This window comes from Lutzomyia longipalpis, chromosome 3, assembly GCF_024334085.1.
Source record: "Lutzomyia longipalpis isolate SR_M1_2022 chromosome 3, ASM2433408v1".
NCBI classification, from domain to species: Eukaryota; Metazoa; Arthropoda; class Insecta; order Diptera; family Psychodidae; genus Lutzomyia; species Lutzomyia longipalpis.
In genome coordinates this window covers 13,754,901-13,774,434 of record NC_074709.1, presented here as the reverse complement: position 1 = coordinate 13,774,434, position 19,534 = coordinate 13,754,901, and the positions used below count along the sequence as shown (strand labels likewise).

Genomic DNA, 19,534 nt, shown 5'->3' with positions numbered 1-19,534 from the left:
ATTAAGGAAAATATTAAAAACAAAATTAAAAGCATGTAATACAGAGGAGCTTCAATTAACGAATGAAAAATGAGAATTGATAGGAGGTTTGATACGTTAATTTTTGAAGCATAATTTTGAGATAATTTAATCATTATTAAAGCTCTGTTTAAAGCGATTTTAGTAACTGAATAAACGAAACTAATGAACTGTGAGTCTTTTGAAAAGTCCACAAAAGAATTATGATGAAATTTTCGGACTTTTCATTGTGAAAATTTCGCCATCATTGAGCAATGTGAGATGAGAAAAAAAGAGGCAAAAATGGGCAGAAGAGAAGGCATGAGCCAGGGTGCGTGAAGATGAATGAGCTGCAATGGTATGAGGAATTCACCTGGAAGTTTTCTTTAAATTGCAACACCAATATATACCAATGGTGTCGCACATTCTCGCATGATTTGACAATAATCTCACTACCTACAAACCCATGGATGGAAGCTGCACGGGTATCGCTCAAAAGGCAAAAACTCTCAGTTTCGCATCCATCCCCAGGTGAGGAGTCAACATAAAAGGTGTTTGTGCGCTGTCGTACTCTCACTGCGGGACTTTAATAGACTGCAAGAAGTTCGTTTTATGTTCATTATACACCCAGAAGAGGGTAAATTTTGTTGTCATGGCCATGTTTTCTGGTCAGGATTCCGCATGACAAAGGATCCCCGTGAGATTTTCTCTATTATCTCATTCAGAGGCTTCTTCTGTGCCCAACTTTTTTTTCTTTAAATTTTAAATTTAGATTTTATGACCCCCGAAAAGGACCGCGAAAATACCCAACTGTCCGCAACTAAATAGTCATCCTTCCATTTTTTTTTTTGTACAAAAATTTTCACCTGGATAATAAGAAAATGCGTCGTTGCGTGGAAGTATATGTAGGTATACGACAAAAAAGGGGATGATTGTAATCCTCCTCATGCGTCCAATTAGCTTATAACGGAACACCAAGAGCTTTTCCGCATCTTCAAGCCGGATGAGATATTTATCGTTTGAATCATACAGAAAAAAAAGTCGCAGAAAAACATATAGTTTAATGAAATCGAGATTTCTGGAGGCAAATTTTTCGGTGGGCCGTAAAATAAAAATGAGAAAATTATGAATTTTTAATAAATGAACCCAAGATTATTATGGGAGGAAATGTCGAGAAATCGCTGAGAAATGATGGAACGAGAAAAAATTTACAGGTGCTATTTCGTGTATAATCCAATCGAGATGCTTTAAATAGTTCTAGAGGTTTATTCTACGTGTGAGATTTTTTTGCTTCTACCATTAAAAAGGGAATGTTTTTTCAATAATTTTTTATTAAGGAATTTTTTTGAGGAAATATTAAGAGATGATCACTAAAAGAAAAATCTTTTTGAGAACATAGAAGGTATTGCGATTTTTTGGAAAATTTGACTTTTCCCCCGGTCAGCGTCGGAAAATCGGAACTCAGTCCAGAATTAAAGGCACAATTCTGCCAGAGCTTTCGGCACAAATCAGTGCCTTCCTCAGTGGATCTTGTGTATGAATTTTCTGGACATCGTGGTAGTTTGTTGTATTAATTTTGTTAGATTTACAAATAAAATCAGAAAATGAGATTAAATATTTAAAATTAACAAAAGTTACGATTAAGGAGTTTATTCATTTTTATAACAAAAATTATCAATTTTCTTTAGTAGAAATATTCTTTTCAGTGTTCTTATTCCCTCTTTCTCTTTTCCTCCATCTCTATATAGTGAAGTATAGTTCCACATAGGGGGACAATAAACTTAACAGCATCATCAAATGATGAAAATGAGTGCAAAAAAATCTTTTAATGAGTAGTGGTAGAGAATCTTACATAATTTGAGAATTTATTGTTTTATTGTGCACAATTCGCGATCAGCGGTTTCTAGAACGGTACAACCACGAGGATTTGATGGCGGGATTGAGAGAGATTTTTATAATACACCCTTTTGGTGCAATTGCACAGGATTTAAGTGATTATTTTGAGATGTTAAAAATCCACAATTGTTGCGGATTCTATTTTATTGCCCTGCAATATCAAATGGGCATTTATTGTGCATCACATATGCGCGATAGTATTTCATAAAAATGGGAAGTAGGATGGTGAGTTTGTGGAGATGGTCATGAAAGAAGCATAATAAAGCGAGGAGCACACTCTTCCGTCGGCGCACTATTGAGAGAGTCATTTGCATAAATTATAAAGTTTATCTTATCATCGGAAACATGTGGAGTCTCTGGTTTGAATTATACAAAAACACACGGTGCTGTGTGAACTAAAATTCAGGTAAGAAAAAAACAGGTGTCTCCACCAACTAATTTTCTCGAACAAATATACCGTGCATGCTGATGAAAAGTATCAGGATTTAATCCTTTTGTGTATCCCTTTTGAGGTTTTAAACTTTTTTTTTGTGAGAAAGAGAAAAAAAAACGAAGAAAAGAGCTCAACACTTCACATGAAGAAATTGTAAGAAAAGTCGATTAGAATTTCTTTGTTATGCTAAAGTGGATGGCGTTGTTGAACCATGGCGGGATGAAGAAGAAATGCCCGGAGAAATATATATGAAGCAGCACTGTGGCGGCTTTGGGGCGCGAGATTGTTGGATCGTCATTGTTGATGCGACCCAAAAATAATAAATTCTTCGTAAAAATATTTTCATAAACATCCCGTACAAAGCAAGTGGCCGCAATTTGATTTCTCCACCAAGTTCAAGAAATTTTTATTGTATTGGTGGCATTATCGTACGATGATTGTGATTTCTTCGTGCTAAATGTTGTTTACTCAACTCCAAATACTTTAATCCACACTTTTTGCTTCTTCTCTTGTGGCCCAAAGATCTCTTTTCACTGACATTTATGATTTATTTTCTCTCCACTTCTATGCACTTTCTGACCATGTCAATATTATATGTGATTCGCGGTGGATGATTGTGAAAACGAGCATAAGTACCTTCATTCCTCGAGAGTTTCCTCAAGTTTAAATGGATATCCTTTTTCACTTGCAGAATGTTTCTAGATTTTTTTCTTTCTTTTGCCTTCCTTTCAAGGGTTTTTCTTTCGATATTATGAGGATCACCTTCGTCTTTTGAACATTAGAAAAACCACACCCGCATATACTAAAAAAAAGGATCACAGCTTTAAAGCATAGAAAAACCCACAAGAATCCTTTTCACGCAGATTATCCTTGCACCCGCAGAAAAAATTTCACAGTGAAAAAAAAATCAAGGATTAAAAGTTTTGAAATCGCAACGAAATAAAATCTCCGAGAGAAATATTTCTTGGTTGGCAAACACACACACGATCGCCTCAGCTTCCCGTGAAAGACTAAAATCTCCGGGTGTTGTTAGGAGAGCATCAGCGTGTCGAGGTGTGCGCCCCTCCGGTTCGAGCACGAGCCTCTGCGACTACCAGCCGGCATCGCGCTCATGTTGATTGGTTGCTAGGCGGGCCATCCGGGGGGCCCCATCGCATCCCAACCACATCGCCCGGCACTCACTGTTCCATTTCACCTTTTTATTGGTTGCCCACACTCCCGTTTGAGCACCCACTTCTTGTGCACCGCGTCGCCACTTTTCCGCACTCCTCCGCGTCGTCCGCGGGAAGAAGAAATTACAAATTTAAATGAGAAACTCCTGAGAGATGAAAATTGAATTGTTTCACTCATTCGGCTGTGAAATCCTTCCCTCAGCACATACATAGCTAGCATCTAGCTATGTATCTACGACATATCCCCATTGTATAACCACCCCCCAGCAACCTCCCAACATAAAAATCAATATGTTGCGGAGGTTGAGAGATTTTGAGCTTTAAAAATTTTTTTTTTAAATTGAAATTTGTTTAAGACTCACCCTTCATACTTTGCGTCCACAGACGTCTTAGCGCTTATACTCTATGCCAGAAGGTAAGCTACGGAAATGTTCGTCACTGGATGGTTGTTGTAACTGCAAAAAACATTTTTTTAAATGTTAAATATTATTTTCTTAATAAAATAAATAATAATACTAGTAAATAAACTAATAAACTATGTATAACTATTAATAAATTGAACTCCCATTTCAGCTTTAAAAATGTATGAAAAAGTCTAATACATAAGAAATTAAATTCCTTTTGCCAGATCTTTCAGTACAACCGTATTACACTGAAAAAAAGTTCCCATTCGCTTGATTTCATTTTCCAATCTAATCGTTGCAAAGAAAACCACCTCGAAATTAAAAAAAAAATGTTCCATTGAATGAAAAAAAAGTCATAAGCTGTGCCTTAGCTGCAGATTAAGGTGCTCGAACCAAAAGCCGATTTGGACAATTCCTCCTCCTCACGTGACCTTTTGTCAACACACTCTGTTACCTAATCGCATTAGAGAGTGGATCACAAGTTTTGTGCCGAACTATTCTCCATCACCATTATGCGTTGGAGAGGTGTCAAATCCCTCCCAACAAAAATATATTCATAAAACATTTTTTGTGTTTTTTTCTTTTCTTTTCTGTCCTCTTCAAAATTCAATAAATTGAGTTTGTAGTGCAAAATCCGATCATTGTGGAGAGGTGTTGAGGTACCTATAGCCATGTGTAATTGTTGGTATAACAGGGATTTCAGCAATTGTGTAGAGAGTTTGCTTCTGCAGAAGACATTTTAATCAGCTTTCTCGTCATTTCTTTCCTTTACTTCCTTGTTCCACTTTTTTTTGTCCTATATTAAATTGAATTTTTTTAAGCATGAAAGTTCTTGCACAATTTTAAATTTTCTAAATTCTAAGTAAATTCCCCTCAGAAATAAATTCTTGTGGAAGACGAATTTTATTCCAGATTTTTAAAAGTTGTTTCTCTTCCAGAAAAAAATCAAAAAAAAAAGTCAACGAGTTGAGAAGTTTTAAATAAAAAAGCATCAGAGAGAAAAAAATCAACATAAAATACCTCAGACCATTTGCGAATCTCTCGCAATGTCCGCGCGAGCGAAAAGGGTATATACCTTAAGAGATCTCTGCGGGACTCCCACTTTCAATTATTAACAGATGAAAAGAGTCGCGCTAATAAATAAATTTAATACACTAAATCGCTGATATAAATCTAACACCTGATGGTAGTGGCTGAAAAACACGTTTCAATGGCATTTTGCTGCAGCACACGGGTACAGTGAGATGCGGTGGTGGTGGCCCCGCGCACGGATGGGATGTGGGAGAGATGATCGGGGTGCAAGAATGATTCCTAAATCAAATACTTTGCCGCTGCAGCAGCTAAATGCAAAGATGATTTATTTAAGTGCGCGCGATCCACCCAAGAGAGACCATTTTAGCGCGATGCTGTGTGGCAATAATTTCACGTCGTTTTATACTGGCGATGACTTGTGACCATATTGTGAGCTTAGCCCAGGAGGATTTGGTCAGCGAGTCTCTCTGGCGGAGGGAGTGTGCAAGGTGAGAATTGCACATATGCGTGAAAAACCAATAATTCACGCTCTGCACATATTTCACATGCTAAAATGCGAAAAGTCCACCAAATTTTATTGTTATTGAGGCTCAGTGGCGGCTTTTGGCACTTCTTGTCTTTTCCATTCCATCCACTTCAACATTCTTTTGCACACGGCAGGGAATTCTCGGGGATTTCTTGCACCACCGCCATGTCGTTACCTTCTGGGGGGTTGCTATCTTCAATGTCTCAACTGTTTTTTTTTTATTTTTTATTTTAAAGTTGTTTATTTTTTTAAAATTTAATCTTAAATATGCATTTTCTGCCATTAGTTCGTGATGGATCTTATTTAATGACCAGAATGTTAATTTTTTTTACAGAATATTATCTTTAGACTAAAAATGAATAAACTCCTTTTAGTCGTGATACTTCCTCCTTTGTATGTCATCTCTTGTGAATATTTTTAATCAGATTCTTCATTATTTTGCCAATATTCAAAATTAATTAATTTCTTCATTAGATCTTCTTTTTAGATTAGGTTTCTGCTTTATTTTTTCTGCATCATCGACAGTTTTCCCACCCAAAAGAACATCTCTAATTAATTAACTAATTGGACGGTGTGATTTTTGCAGAGATTTTTTAGGAAGGAAGATGTTGATTGGAATTTTAGATTTCTCCCCTGTGCACATGGAAGGTAGATCAAGATCTGCAGATGCGTGGAGACTTTGGATACTGAAGAAGCATCAGCGAGGTTGGTTGGATGCTGCATTTGGGAGCGTGGGCAAGACGGCGGCAATTGTATGGGTCTATAAATCCTCCACAAAAGAGACACCATCGGAGGCAAAATGAGAAATGACGCGATATTGTCGGCAACCCCGTGTGATTAATTTCATTACCCTCTCGAGACATTCGCATCTCGACCGATTCAAGCCTCTTCACAGCTCTTCTTCCTCCTGTATACCTTTTGAGTGGGTTTTTTTGTCACAAAGTTAGACCGATTTAGGGATTGTTTGATGGCTGGTAAATTGTTCCTTCTGATATGGATTCAAGTGGATAATTTGGTGGGATTATTGGGACTTGAAGAAGAAAAAATCATCCCGCACTCGTCCAATCGATTGCTCTCATTAAATTCATGCCCAACGGATTCAGGTCATGACTTAGCGAAGAGATTCTTTGCTGATGAAGTTGTAAAGTGGTGCAGTGCTCTGTTAGTGTACAAATTTGGATTATTTACAGATCCTCTGACAAACAAAAACCCACCTTTTCAATTACCACCGAGGGAACCTGTTGCAATAAAGCATGATTTATGCTCTGGCCTCATGTTTCTTAGACACTCCGCGATGCTCAATGTGAATGAGTTCTCTTTCTTTTTTTCTCTCTCCATTTCATCCTCATACAATTTTTAATTGTTTTTCCTCCTGCACCATTTGGAATTATTTCACTGAACACCACCACGATGTAGAGAGCGCACCTCATACACCTGTTTTTGCCTCTCAACATCGATTTTTCAAATAAATCAAGATATATTCTCCCAATTGGAATTCCCATCCCCGTCCCCCGTGCTCTTCGCTCTTCTCCTGGGTTTCACACACAGATGATGATTTTTTTTGTGGTCCAGGCGCATGGGAAAAAAAAGTGTCAAAGGAAGGCCTCAAAAAACGTTCAACTGCGTGGAGATGTCGATGAGATAAAATGCGTGTCTTGGGGACTCTTTCAATGGTAGGCATGATTATAGATTGGATGATCTAGCACGTGTCTCAACATCAAGAAGGAATTTCAGTGTAACAAGTGCCCAATTTGCCATTCAAAGAGGGTTCGCATTTTTTTTTACTCCTACCAAGATGGGACATTTCGATAAGGATATTTGCCACAATTGCCGTGGAGTTTGACGAGATTTGTGCAGAGGGTAGAGCGAAGCACTTCCTGATACAATTAGCTGCCTTCTGTGGGATCATCTTGTTTATCCCACAATGTCACTCCAAATTAGCAGCAATCACGCAGATTTTTCAAAAGGGGACTATGTAATGTATTGAAAAGATCCCTCTCTTGCTTTTCAAAAAGTAACTTTGAGAATAATTTGTGAATTTATTTAAATCAAAAAGTTAGGGAAAACAATATTTTTAATGCAGTTTGTGAATTTTAAACACATGTGTTTTAACTATATTTTTACGCACTTTCATTTCGTTTTTAAGCTTTTTATCATTCATATTTCCACCATTCATTCTGTATGTTACTGTTTAATTTTATCAATGAAATGTACCAGAAATGTCACGATAGAAATGTTTCCCACAACGTCTTCCCCAGAAGGTGAAATATTTGGTGAACAAACTCACCTCTCTGCATTGTTAATCCACACTTCGGCAATTTTTTCTTTGAAGCATGGTTGAGTGAAAATATTTTTGCCTATTTATCCATCACATGTGGTGCCCAATAATTTGTTATTCTCATAAGAAAATTATTTACACAGCATTTCATGGTTGTGATGTTCTAATGAAGATAACTTATGGGCAAATATAAACAAAATGTAATGTTGAGGGAGAATTTTAGTGTGTAAACAACATAATTAATAAGTGCTCTAATTAAATTTGAAATTGATTTATTAAATGCCAAGGAGATTTCTTCGCGCGTATAGAACAAAACGATGCCTCAATTGTGCCCAATCTGAAAAGCATTCGTTTTTTTTTTCTCTTTGTTCTATTTTTCATTTAAAGGTAAATTTCAATAGCGGAAAGGAAAAAAAAGGAATTGAGAGTTTCAGTATCTCTTCTCTCTTCTGCTCCCTTTCCTCGAATTAATCTGTAATGAAAAATTCTTCTCACAGAGACATAGCATCCCACAGCGACATTTGAGGGAAGTTCTCCGGAAAATTGTGCAATTGCCTTTCACTTCAGTGAATCCATGTGGGTGGGAAAATAGAGTCAAAATCCTCTCTCTGAGGGGTGGAAGAGAAAAGGCGCGAACGACGGTCTCTCATTAGTACATGACTTCCGCTACTCACTGTCTCAATTGCCGCTGGGACTTGATGCTATAGAATAGAACCCAGAACCAACCCTCGAAATCTCCCTTTTTTTCGTAAAAAAAATCACACACATACATCAAATTTCCTTTGCTGTGCGGATTCTCTGGGAGCTCAATTGCAACAAAAGAAATTATTTCAGATTATTTACATTTATCACATCCCCCAGGGGTTGAGCTCAAAGCACTAAATTGAAATGAATTTGAATCATTTGAATTTCAATCAATCGCTTGATTATTTATTCTTTTTTTCGTGTAAAAATTATTCTCTAATTTAATTTTCTTTTATGAATATTTTTTTTAAGAATAAAATTTCCTTTTATAATTCTAATTTTTACTTTACAATCATTAAAAAAAATCTTTAAATTGTTTTTAAAGTCTAAATATCATCATCATCGGAGAAATTAATATGGAAAATAATTTCATTTTAATTGAATTGATTTTGAATATTTTGACTTATTAGAAAATCAAAAGAAATTGTTAGGGCTATTGACCCCTTGCTAACAATAAGTGGCAAAAAGAATTCAAAGGAAGCGCCTATTTAATTCGAGGGGTTGTGCACAAAATAATGCGGTGGTTGGTGAGTTAATTCAATTTTTGATTCTCCTACTTCCACGATTTTTATTGACTGATCCCCCGACTATGTTGTATGTTGTTGGGATAGTAACATTTGTATGCAAAAATTAGGGTCGTGGAACTGTAATTCACGTTATACTGGCATGTAAATTCCATTCTATGGGGTGGCAATGGAAAGGGGTTAATATTTAGTTTAGTGTCGACAATCCGCATATAGTGAAAATTTTATTATGATCCTCACACCATTCGCATTGTTTGTTCGGCCACGCGAGGGGTTGGCACAACAGAACGCCCACAACTTGAGCATTTTATTGTTGAGCTGCGGTTCTACCGGAGTTGAAAAGGCTACGATTTTGGGTAGTATATGAATTATAGGCATTAGAGGTCATATGAATGTGATTTCTCATCCCAACCATTTGCCTTTTGTCCTGGATTAAATTTAATTAACCCAAAACCCCATTCTGATGAAATGACACAAAATTTCACATTGCTGGTCTCTCAAATCTCATTCACACAAAAAACATTCACACAAAACATGTCACAATAAATTACACCATCTGTGATTTGCAGAAGATGGAACCCCATTATTTCCGTCTAAATGAGATTAAATGCGGAGATTTCCTTCTGAAACCGCATACGCGAGGTGGACAAGAAGGTAGAGAAAATTGAAAAGGCTCCAAGCAAAAAATGATTAAAATGCTTCGGAATCCAATTTCATATTTTTCCTGATTTATTGTCGTTGTATTAATTTATTGATTTGCCTCCCTCTCTTGCTAACACTGGACTTCAATCGGTCCATATTCAGATTTGTTTTGCTTCACGGTTGCTCTTGAATTTTCAAAAAATGATACAAGACATTTAAAGATTATTACTCGGTTTTGTATGCATGAATGTTTTGAACTGTCTAGACCTAAATCTACATTTTTGTAACTAAAAAAAAAATTTAATAATTATTTTAAACTATTTGAGAGTTTCAAGAAGATAAAATAAATTTTTCCCATAAACAAAAAAAATCTTCAAGGGTTAAAACTTTAAAAGCAACCAAATCAAGAGAAAAATCAGTTATTGGCTGATGTTACCCGAAAAGATTTAACAGCGCATGAAGAAGAGTTAAATCTGTGATTTTACGTGATTATTTGTGCAGATATTAAGCGTGTGCCCGCAGAGGGTTTATGATGGTATATCCCCCCATTGCAACACATATATGTACTGTACATGATAGTCTCACAACTTCGCCCCTTTGCGCCATAATTAGTTGGTATACCACAATCGTGGCATACCAAGTATTGTAATCGTCGGAAAAACCGACTACCTCAGATCGGGCTCAAACTTGGTATAAGCACGTTTCATACAACCCACATTCCAAAAATGGTGGTGGAAAATTTTTGATCCGGCCGGCCTGCCGTCCTGCCGTCCTGCCGTCCGGGACTCTAAACTTTGCCTTATATCTCGAGAACGGTGAGAGATAGAGCCTTCAGGTTTGAAGTTTTCTATAGAAATGTGGGTGTAAAATTTCATTTTTTTGCATTTTCAAAATCCAAGATGGCCGCCATCCGCCATTTTGAAATACTGTCAACCAGTTTCCTTATAGCTAGAGGTCTGAAACTTTAGTATGTTGTAGTGCTCAGTGAGATGTTTTCATCGATAACTCATACTTCAAAATCGGTCAAGCGGTTAAGCAAATATGGCGGTCTAAAGCAAAAAGTGTTTTTTCGATATAACTCGAGAACGGCTTGACCGATTTTGACCGTCTTGGTATCAAATGAAAGGTTTCAAGAAGCTCTACAACTGTCTAAAACATTCCTAGTTCCAAAAATATCCGCAAGAGGCGCTAAAATCAAAAACAAAAATTGCCTAACTTTAAAGGGCAATATCTCCGAATCCCCATCATCGATTTCTTTTAAATTTTGATATGTTGTAGCCTAAGTCAATATCTTTCACCAGTCCGAAAATGAAGAAAATCTATGTCGCCGTTTAGAAGATATAGCCATTTGAAAAATTCTTGAATTTGAAAAGTTGTAAGAGCCATATCTCCTGAACCGCTTGCCCGATTTTGCTCATCTTGGTATTAAATTAAAGGTTTTGCAATTCTCTACAACTTTCTAGAACATCAGAAACCTCTAGAACCATTTCTTGAGGACAAAAAGTGCAAAAAACTGTTTTGGTGAAACAAAAAACCGCCATTTTTGTTCTAGATGTGACTTTGAAAATTATTGAAATTTATGTCAATTTATAGCCTATTTTAATACCTTTCCAAAACTAGTCAAGAATTTTCTATAGGTCTTATAGAACTTCAGATATGAGCATTTTTATCTTTCATATTGATGAATTTCATAAAAAAAATCAACTTTGCCTACTAATCCTACTTACAAATTAAATTACAACGCATAGACTGACCCATCCGCGTTGTGGTATACCAACTCTAATAACTGGACGCGTTATGATTGACTTTCCCATTTGTTACATCCTCGCCGTTTTCTGGCTCCTGCGCGAGAGACAAATTAAATTGTTCGCCTCTGGTTATTTAACAATTATTTCTTTTATAATTTATTAACCCAACTACTGCAGTTTCTCATTGCTAATTGGTTTTTTCCATCTGACAGACTCCGAAACGATTGCATTTCTCCACAAGGCACATTTTATTGTTTGTATGCTTAACATATTGATTTTACCATCTTAAATTGTATTCTCCTGCCCAGCCCCTCTTTGCCACAATCAAGAGGTGGAAAAATATGGCTTGTATGAGAGGAAGTGTGGTATAGAGACCTATACACAAGAAGAAAAAAAGATCCCAAGAACAACTTTTATATGCAAAGCAATTAATTTTTTTGGGTAGTTCAGATCGATGGAGTATAGGTTAATAATAAAAAAAATACTCAGAGGGATCGCGTCGCATTTTGACCAATTGATCGTGTGCGTAGGATGGAGGGTTAATGGAATAGCCTGAAGCTTGCTTCTGAATTGACGAATGTGAAATGAGTTATCATGATAGTTTAACAAGGAATTTCTTCTTGAATTTATTTTTCAATTTTCATCCAAAATTGTATATATTTCTTGCATTTCGAAACTTACTTTGATATTAGTTTCGTTTTGTCAAATATGACACAACTTCATTTTGACAGTTGAGCGCAAATTGACAGGACTTTTTGACACTTCTCTTTGAATTTAATTTGAAAGGAAAAGGCTTGAAAAGGGATCATTTTTAAGGGAAGACAGGATTTATTTCACGATAAGATCAATTTTCTTTTGTTTGATAAAATTCCAATTTGACAGCCATGACAAATTTCTCATGTCTTTGTATTTTTTTTTCTATAAGATAATTTGAATTAGAAAGTTCTAACTAATTTTAGTGATTTGAATATTTAACATTAATCATTAATTTAATTTGACAGTTGATACTTCAAATGGCTGTGTTGGCATTTTTTCTTCGTTAGAATTTTAAACGTTAAAATAATCTAAAATAGCCCACAACGAATTCTCAAAAAATTTCAATTTCTAGCACCCGACTCACTATCCAGCGAATATTAACCTGCTCATTGAGTGAGTACCCTTAGATCCAGAGAATCCACAAGAGAATGTAGGAGAGCACTGAGAGAGCAATAAGATGAGAGAATAGCAAAAAGTGCTGATGAGTGTAGAGAGTTAGTCGGAGCTCAGCCTTGTGCGTGAGACGAGGGTGGAGGTTACTGGGGGAGTTGACCAAAGCCCCCTTGTAGTGCCCCCCTATGCAGAGCGCCACAAATTCAACACACTCTTTTTGATAATATTCTCTATATCGATTCCCCTTACCACAGGCGCATATATTTATGTACCTACATAGTAATATTCTCATACCTCCAGTTGACCACAAAATTGCGTGTTTGTATGTTTTAAACAACATCATAATATTTAAGTGCTCAATAAAAAGCCCTGTAATTCCCAATTGATTTCTTCTCCCTGGCTGGTGAAGCGCTCCACCACCATTGTATTTAGAGCCCCAGTTGATTTATTCCTCTACTCGATGGTTCGACAACTCTTTCGCTTGGTGGATGATCTTCCAAACGATCGCTCCTTCATCTCAAGGAGAATTTTGTTGCATGATAACTTAATAAACTTTTACGATCAACATTGTGGAGTGTGTGAGAAGGTGAGTTAAGTTGTGGCGCCTCGCATTCTTCGTGTGTACGCTTCCTGATATGTATATAATGTTTTGTGGATGGTTTGGTTGCAAAAATTCTCTCTCTCAACGAGATCAAGCAAGAAGTGCAAAAGTATAATAAAGAATTCATTTTATGTTAATTTCTTAATAAAAATGCATGAAACAGATGAATTATCGCACTCAGACATTCAGCGAGAAGAAAAGAAACAATTTATGCTTCAAATTCTTAACACGCCCATTTGGCGTTTCCCACTGAAATGTGCTAATTGGGCGCAAAAGGGTCAAAGGTGAGGGTGAACAGGGAAATGCTATTTTTTAAAGTGTTTTTTTTTCACCATTTAAATTAATTCTTTTTCAATTTTCAAAAATGTTTTTCGTTTACAAATGGCACAAATTTCTCCAAACTTAGTCCGACTCCCATCCATTTCGTCTAAATTTATTTATATATAGGAAGGTATATGTACTCGAAAAACCGCCCTCATTGCCACCCCATTCCTGCAATGAAAGAGCACCCTCTGCATGGTGGGTGTCTGCTGAATTTAGCTTTTTGGGGGGTGTGCAAGCAAACGAAGCGAGAGTAATACGAACAATTGATAGCGTAAAGTATGTGAACTGACTACAGAAGTAACACAACAGAGCATGAGAGGGGCGAGTTTCCCTCTGTGACGAGAGGAGTGAACAAAACACAAAACTTCGCCCCTCCACATAGCATAGAATTTCCCAGTACATTGGGGGATCTTTTTCTGCCATTCTGTCGGATTAATAAATTCAATTTTAACCCCCAACGACGATACTTGAGGGAGAAAATTCGTACGTTGTTGATACAAACTCCCCCCATGCCCACAAGAACTTTTTTAAACAGAATTCTCTTGTACACAAAGTTCTTCCTATTTGCGAAAAATTTTCTCTATATTTTTTTCTTTTGCTCTTTCCCTTTTGCAAAGAATTTTCCCCGGAAACTTTTCTGTGTACAAGAGCGTGTTCTTTTTGTATTCGCGTGTTTGAGGGAGAAAATCTGAGAAAATTGAATTGTCTATTTCCACACTGATTTTCTCTCTTGTCTCTGCTGTTTTTCAAGTGATTCCAACCCCCATTGCAGACGGACAAAAAAACATGCAGAGAAAAACTAAAGCATCATATTGGAGAAAATTCTATGTCTATTCTATTGAATTTTTTTTGTGTTAAAGAACTCTGCAGACTTACATAGAATTGAGGTTTATGTCGCGAATTAAAGCATATTTAATTTAGTTTTTTGTTTTAAAAGATTTGTTCTTGAAAGTTTCTTTAAAATAACTTTTATTAAGTTTTTCATTTTGGAAAATGATAAATTCTTAAGATTTTTGAGAATACATAATATTAGTTAGAAAAATCTAATAAAAAATAATATAATTTTTCCCAGATTTTCCACATATTTTTCTCTTCAAAATTTTTGAAATTCTTTTTCTCTTTTAAATTTTTATCCCTCCGAATTTTTCTCATTTTCTTTGAAGTCCCCCAAAACTCCTCATCATCGAGGAAATTCAGTTAGAATCTTCCATGAAAAGAACAGGAAATTCATCAAACAATACGGGGGTTGCAGTGAAAATCATCAAGGAGATTCCTAACTATATATATTAAACAGAATTTAATCCTTTTACGCGATTTCTCATGACGTTTGTTGGTACATCTGTCATGGAGAGACATGATGTGTAAATGCGAGAAATGCACAAGTATATGGGATTGCTAATCCCTTTTCCAGGACTCACAGAAGCGAAGAGAAAAAAGCGAACATCGAGGGTGAGCCCGTATTTGCCAATCCCGTGTAATTGGATGTTGCTCTGTCGATCTGTGAGCTTGGAATGCGCGCCATATCCCAGTAAATATTGGAATTTAAATAAGGATTATCGCGCGTGGAATTGCCGAGTGTTTGGATGCAGTTTGTCACATTTATACGGCATTGAAATAAATTTCGGCATCACCATCAATAATTTCCCTCTAGGAGTGCAAAATAATTTTTCAATGAAATATATTAGAAAAAAAATTATAATTTGTGTCGAAAATATTTACCCGGCTGATCCACAAGTTTTTTTTTAAATGCCCAACAGACAGACATTACATGTGATTTATTTATGTGACTGTGAATGGGACAAGCTTCAAGCGATCTCTAAAATTATTAATTGAGATCCCACATGTGGCGGTGAAAGAGGATGAGACAAAGTGACGATCTCACCGGTGAGTTGCGTTCATGTATAAATTTCATTCTTCACGGGTGTTTAACACTTTTTTTTTCTCACCTCCACTGCGCCTTTTTGTCCTCACTTGTTGTCTGCGCACCAAAGGAACGGGTTTAATACACAAATTTATGTCATATCTAAAGAAATTACCGTGAAAACCCTGGAATTTGCCCTCATAAGTAGTCCCTATATTTAGTGTGTTGTGTATATATAACTTCCATATGTAGAGGACCTTGCGGTCCTGCACGTTTCATCCACGCGGGATGAATCTATGAGTGGCCGTTTGCCGCTTTTCCACTCAACAAGGAAGAAAATAGAAGGTGCCTACAGGGCAGTCAAGTATCTCCTTTCAGGTATTCAGTCACACATTAAATACTACTTTAACCTTTCCCACAAAATTATCTATCAAATGGACGATTTATTGCTTTTGATCCTGATTACTAAATTAATTTGTTCATTTGGGCGGAAAATTAAATTATTGTTCACAGCATAATTATGTTGTATTATGTATGTATAAATTAGTGCGAAATTAGTTTCATTATGTGTGTGATTTTGATTGTGAAAATATGATTTTGAAGGACGATTTTTTTATTTTTACAAAATATTTGGTGTAAAAACATTCTACTACGTTATCAGCACCTTTTTTAAAATTTTTTTGAAGTTAATAATTTTTCTATATTAACTATTTAGCAATACATATTGAAAAATTGTTTTTTCATAAAGATCTGACTACGTCCTTTTTTTAAATTATTTTCTTCAATATAATTCTTTTTGTCAAACTTCGAGTAATATCCTCAATTAAATCACTTGACACCCCTTAACTCAAATATTGCAAATTATAAAATAAATTCATATAGTCAGCACAAAATCTATTTTAACAATTAAATGAAGAAAATAGCATGAATCGTCGTCTCATTGTTCATGTACAATTGACTAACTCCTGTATGTTAGGGAGCAAGAGAAGTCTCTCCGAAATCTATTCCCTCAACTTTGTAGCCTTTTTGGCACATAGCCGCACTATTGAATTAATTCAACAATAGCCATAAGGAGACAAAAGTGACGCGGCTTCGACACGTTTCTGGGCTGATCTTTGGGCTTCTTTTGTGTCCAAACTATATAGGTACACTACACACATATACCCATAATCCCCTTAGGCTCTTTGCCATCCCCTCGAGAGAGAAAGAGAGTCAATCTCTTGGGAGCTTCTTTCCACTCGAAATCCCTCTTTCGTTGTGTGTAAAGCAAACATTCTAGCCCCGAAACATGATGTAATTGATGCAAATGCCAGGATCAGAAGGGATAACATAATACCCCCATTCCCATAGACCACGCGGTGGAATCATTCAAGTGCGAAAACTCTCGAGGCTATTGGCACTTGCTGTGAAGGCCAGTGGAAAATTCTTCAGTATTAGGGGATGAAATGAATAAATTATTGACAATTGATTAACTTGCGCGCCTCTTTTGCCAATGCTTGAGTTGATTCCTTTCCACCATCCCCCTCATCCTCTTTACATAGCCTCCGGCATGAGAATTTTGGGAAAAAGGGAATTCTTTCTGTGCCAGGGAGTTTGCTGTGGTGTGTGAAAAAGGACGAATCCTGCCCACCCTCATAGATTGTACTTATGTGGAAAAGAAAACAAATTGTCGAGCAATTTTCAGTGGCAAATTTTAACCCTGAACATCATTAACCACCCACATAATGGGCTTCGTTTCGTATTCCCTCATATGCGGGGAAATATGATAAATGATCCGTTGAGGTGTGAAGAAAAGGATATAGTTCAACATTGCCAGCTGGATGTGTAAATCACAGCCGTTTACATATTTCCTATTCATAGAAAAATTCACAAAAATGATGGCAGGACCAATATTCTGGCGAAAATCATCATTATTTGCCCATTTCAATACATTTTCTTTTGCATAAAGAGTCGATGACACTTCCCAGGTAGACCAAATATCTCCGTACGATAATAGCTCGGCATCCCTCTGTGGGTCTGCTCTGTGATTTAATTATTCAAGGAATATTTCAAAGAATTATTTTACTGCAAAATTCCATTAAAAGAATTTTTAATGAAAAATGAATTTTTCTTTCTTTTATTTCTTGTTAAAAAAATTTTTAAAAATATTTCGACATTGTAAGTAAAACATAATTGCATAGATTTAAACATTAACTAACTATGCAGGAGTCGTGGGTTTGAATTCCATTGATATTTCGAATATTAAATTCTTTTGCATATTTTTTTACTCTCCTTTTAACATGTTTAAAACTTTTCTGATTTTTTAAATGAAATTTAAATCATAAGAAAGCTTTTAAATAAAGGACCATTCTGTTCTTATTCACCCCATTACACTGAAAATTTTTTCCCACAAGAACTTTTCTCAGGAAGAATCACAGAAAAATCTTATATTTATATATAAAAAATAAGCATACAGCAAATTCATTTAACCACCATCCTCTGTCTCTTTTATAAGTTAGTTCTTCAGTGAATCGTCAAGAAAATGAAAAATGCGATTTAATGCCCGAGAATGTTTTTTTTTCTTGTATAAGAAAGACTAAAAATATGCATGTATGTAACCAACAATTCCAGAGCTGTGAATATTTGAAATGATTCCGATGACGAGATGAATGGATTTTTATACCTTCCATATCTTTTATTGTAAAAGGTTGATTTTTGTTGAAAACGACCACAAACAGGGTCAGAACAAACAAATATTGTTTATTTTTTCAAAGGTCTTGTGAATGAAAAAAAATGAATATTACTTTAATAATCTCTCCTCTCTCCTTTGGTTTAGTTGGGGGGTAAAAGGGGGTATGAGTGGTGAAAAAGAAGTCTTTTTTCTGTGTGTTTGTATATAAAATGAATAAATAAGCCTTCTCCAAAAGTCTGTGCCAAAGGGAAAAACGCAATAAAAAGTCCATGGAATGTGCTTTTGTTGGACCCACAACAAAATATTATTCAATTGAACACCGAAGCATTATGAATATTCAAAATTCCAACATTTTTTCCCCTCTCCGCCTCTTGCTCGCACCTCTCAACACACCTTGGAGATGGTGGCGCGGCATAGAATATTTGTGTATTATTATGAATGATTTATGTGACCATTTCAAAAGGCAAAAAGGAGATAAACGCTTTTATCATCATTATTATTACGTACATGTTGGCATTGAAAATGCCCCGCAATATCTCTTGAAAATACGATCGATTAAAACCCCTTCCCTCATTAATTTAAAAAGAAATCATTGAGATTCCATAAACGTCCCACATATGGCATTATGTTGGAAAATATCTTCTTTTCCATCATGGAGAAGATAAAAGGAATTCATCCCAACCCCATCCGGACTCTTTGAAAATCCCACTACTCAATGGAAATTATTTTGGCATTTTCGGACAATATATTCACTGATTTGATGCAGCCCCTATGCTGCTATACGTACTGGAATATAATATAGTTGCGCACCCTCCCTCACATATTCAGTACAGGAATGAAAATAATAAAACGAGAAGTAATTGAAATAACAACAGTAATTTGCACCAATAAAATTACAGGGAATCATCATTTTGCTGTCCCTTCGCGCCATTTGGGGACTTGAGTTTTTGTGTGTCGTCATCTCCTTCATTGAGGGGGTGTTGCAATCTCTAAGGGCGGGTTAATTCAATTCACGTCAGTTTTCTATTGAAAAGATTTTCCTCTTCAATGAGACACACGCACACAAGATAACTCAATAAGATTAATAGAGGAGCATTCATTCTTGCGACATGTTGGCAAAACAATAAGATTTTTTTTGCATAACTTAAAGTACAAAAAAAACTTATTTTGGATTATTGCGACTCATCAATTAAAATTCAGCACAAAAGGAGAGAGGATTTCTTTTTTTTTTCTTCTTTCTAATGCCATTTACCTATGAATTTGCATTTCTCCCAAATAGCGTGCCATAAGCACCTCTAATTTTATATTTTTTATATAATTTTATCTGAACTTTCGAGTATTTCCGTGTAAACGCATAAATCACTGTCGTGCGAGTTTTATAAATTACTGGAGGTTTGTATTAATTAAAACATAATTATACAGCTTGATTTATTAATTTGATGTCAGCGGTTTAATTTATAGAATTCACACATTTTCCCCGGCATGTTTTACTAAATTTTATAGTAGTATGTTTTTTTTTCTATTTTATTTAT

General features: G+C 35.8%; 2 protein-coding genes across 2 annotated transcripts in view; both read right to left on the bottom strand.

Moving 5' to 3' along the window:
• Window positions 1-3,338, bottom strand: part of LOC129793220 (LIM/homeobox protein Awh) — a 29,997-nt gene extending 26,659 nt beyond the window's left edge. Inside the window, exon 1 of the mRNA XM_055833044.1 lies at window positions 2,963-3,338. The gene's annotated coding sequence lies outside the window, so the exon portion shown is untranslated. The remainder of the gene's footprint in view (window positions 1-2,962) is intronic.
• Window positions 1-19,534, bottom strand: part of LOC129793173 (uncharacterized) — a 1,136,769-nt gene that overhangs the window by 467,123 nt on the left and 650,112 nt on the right. The gene's annotated exons all lie outside the window — the stretch shown is intronic.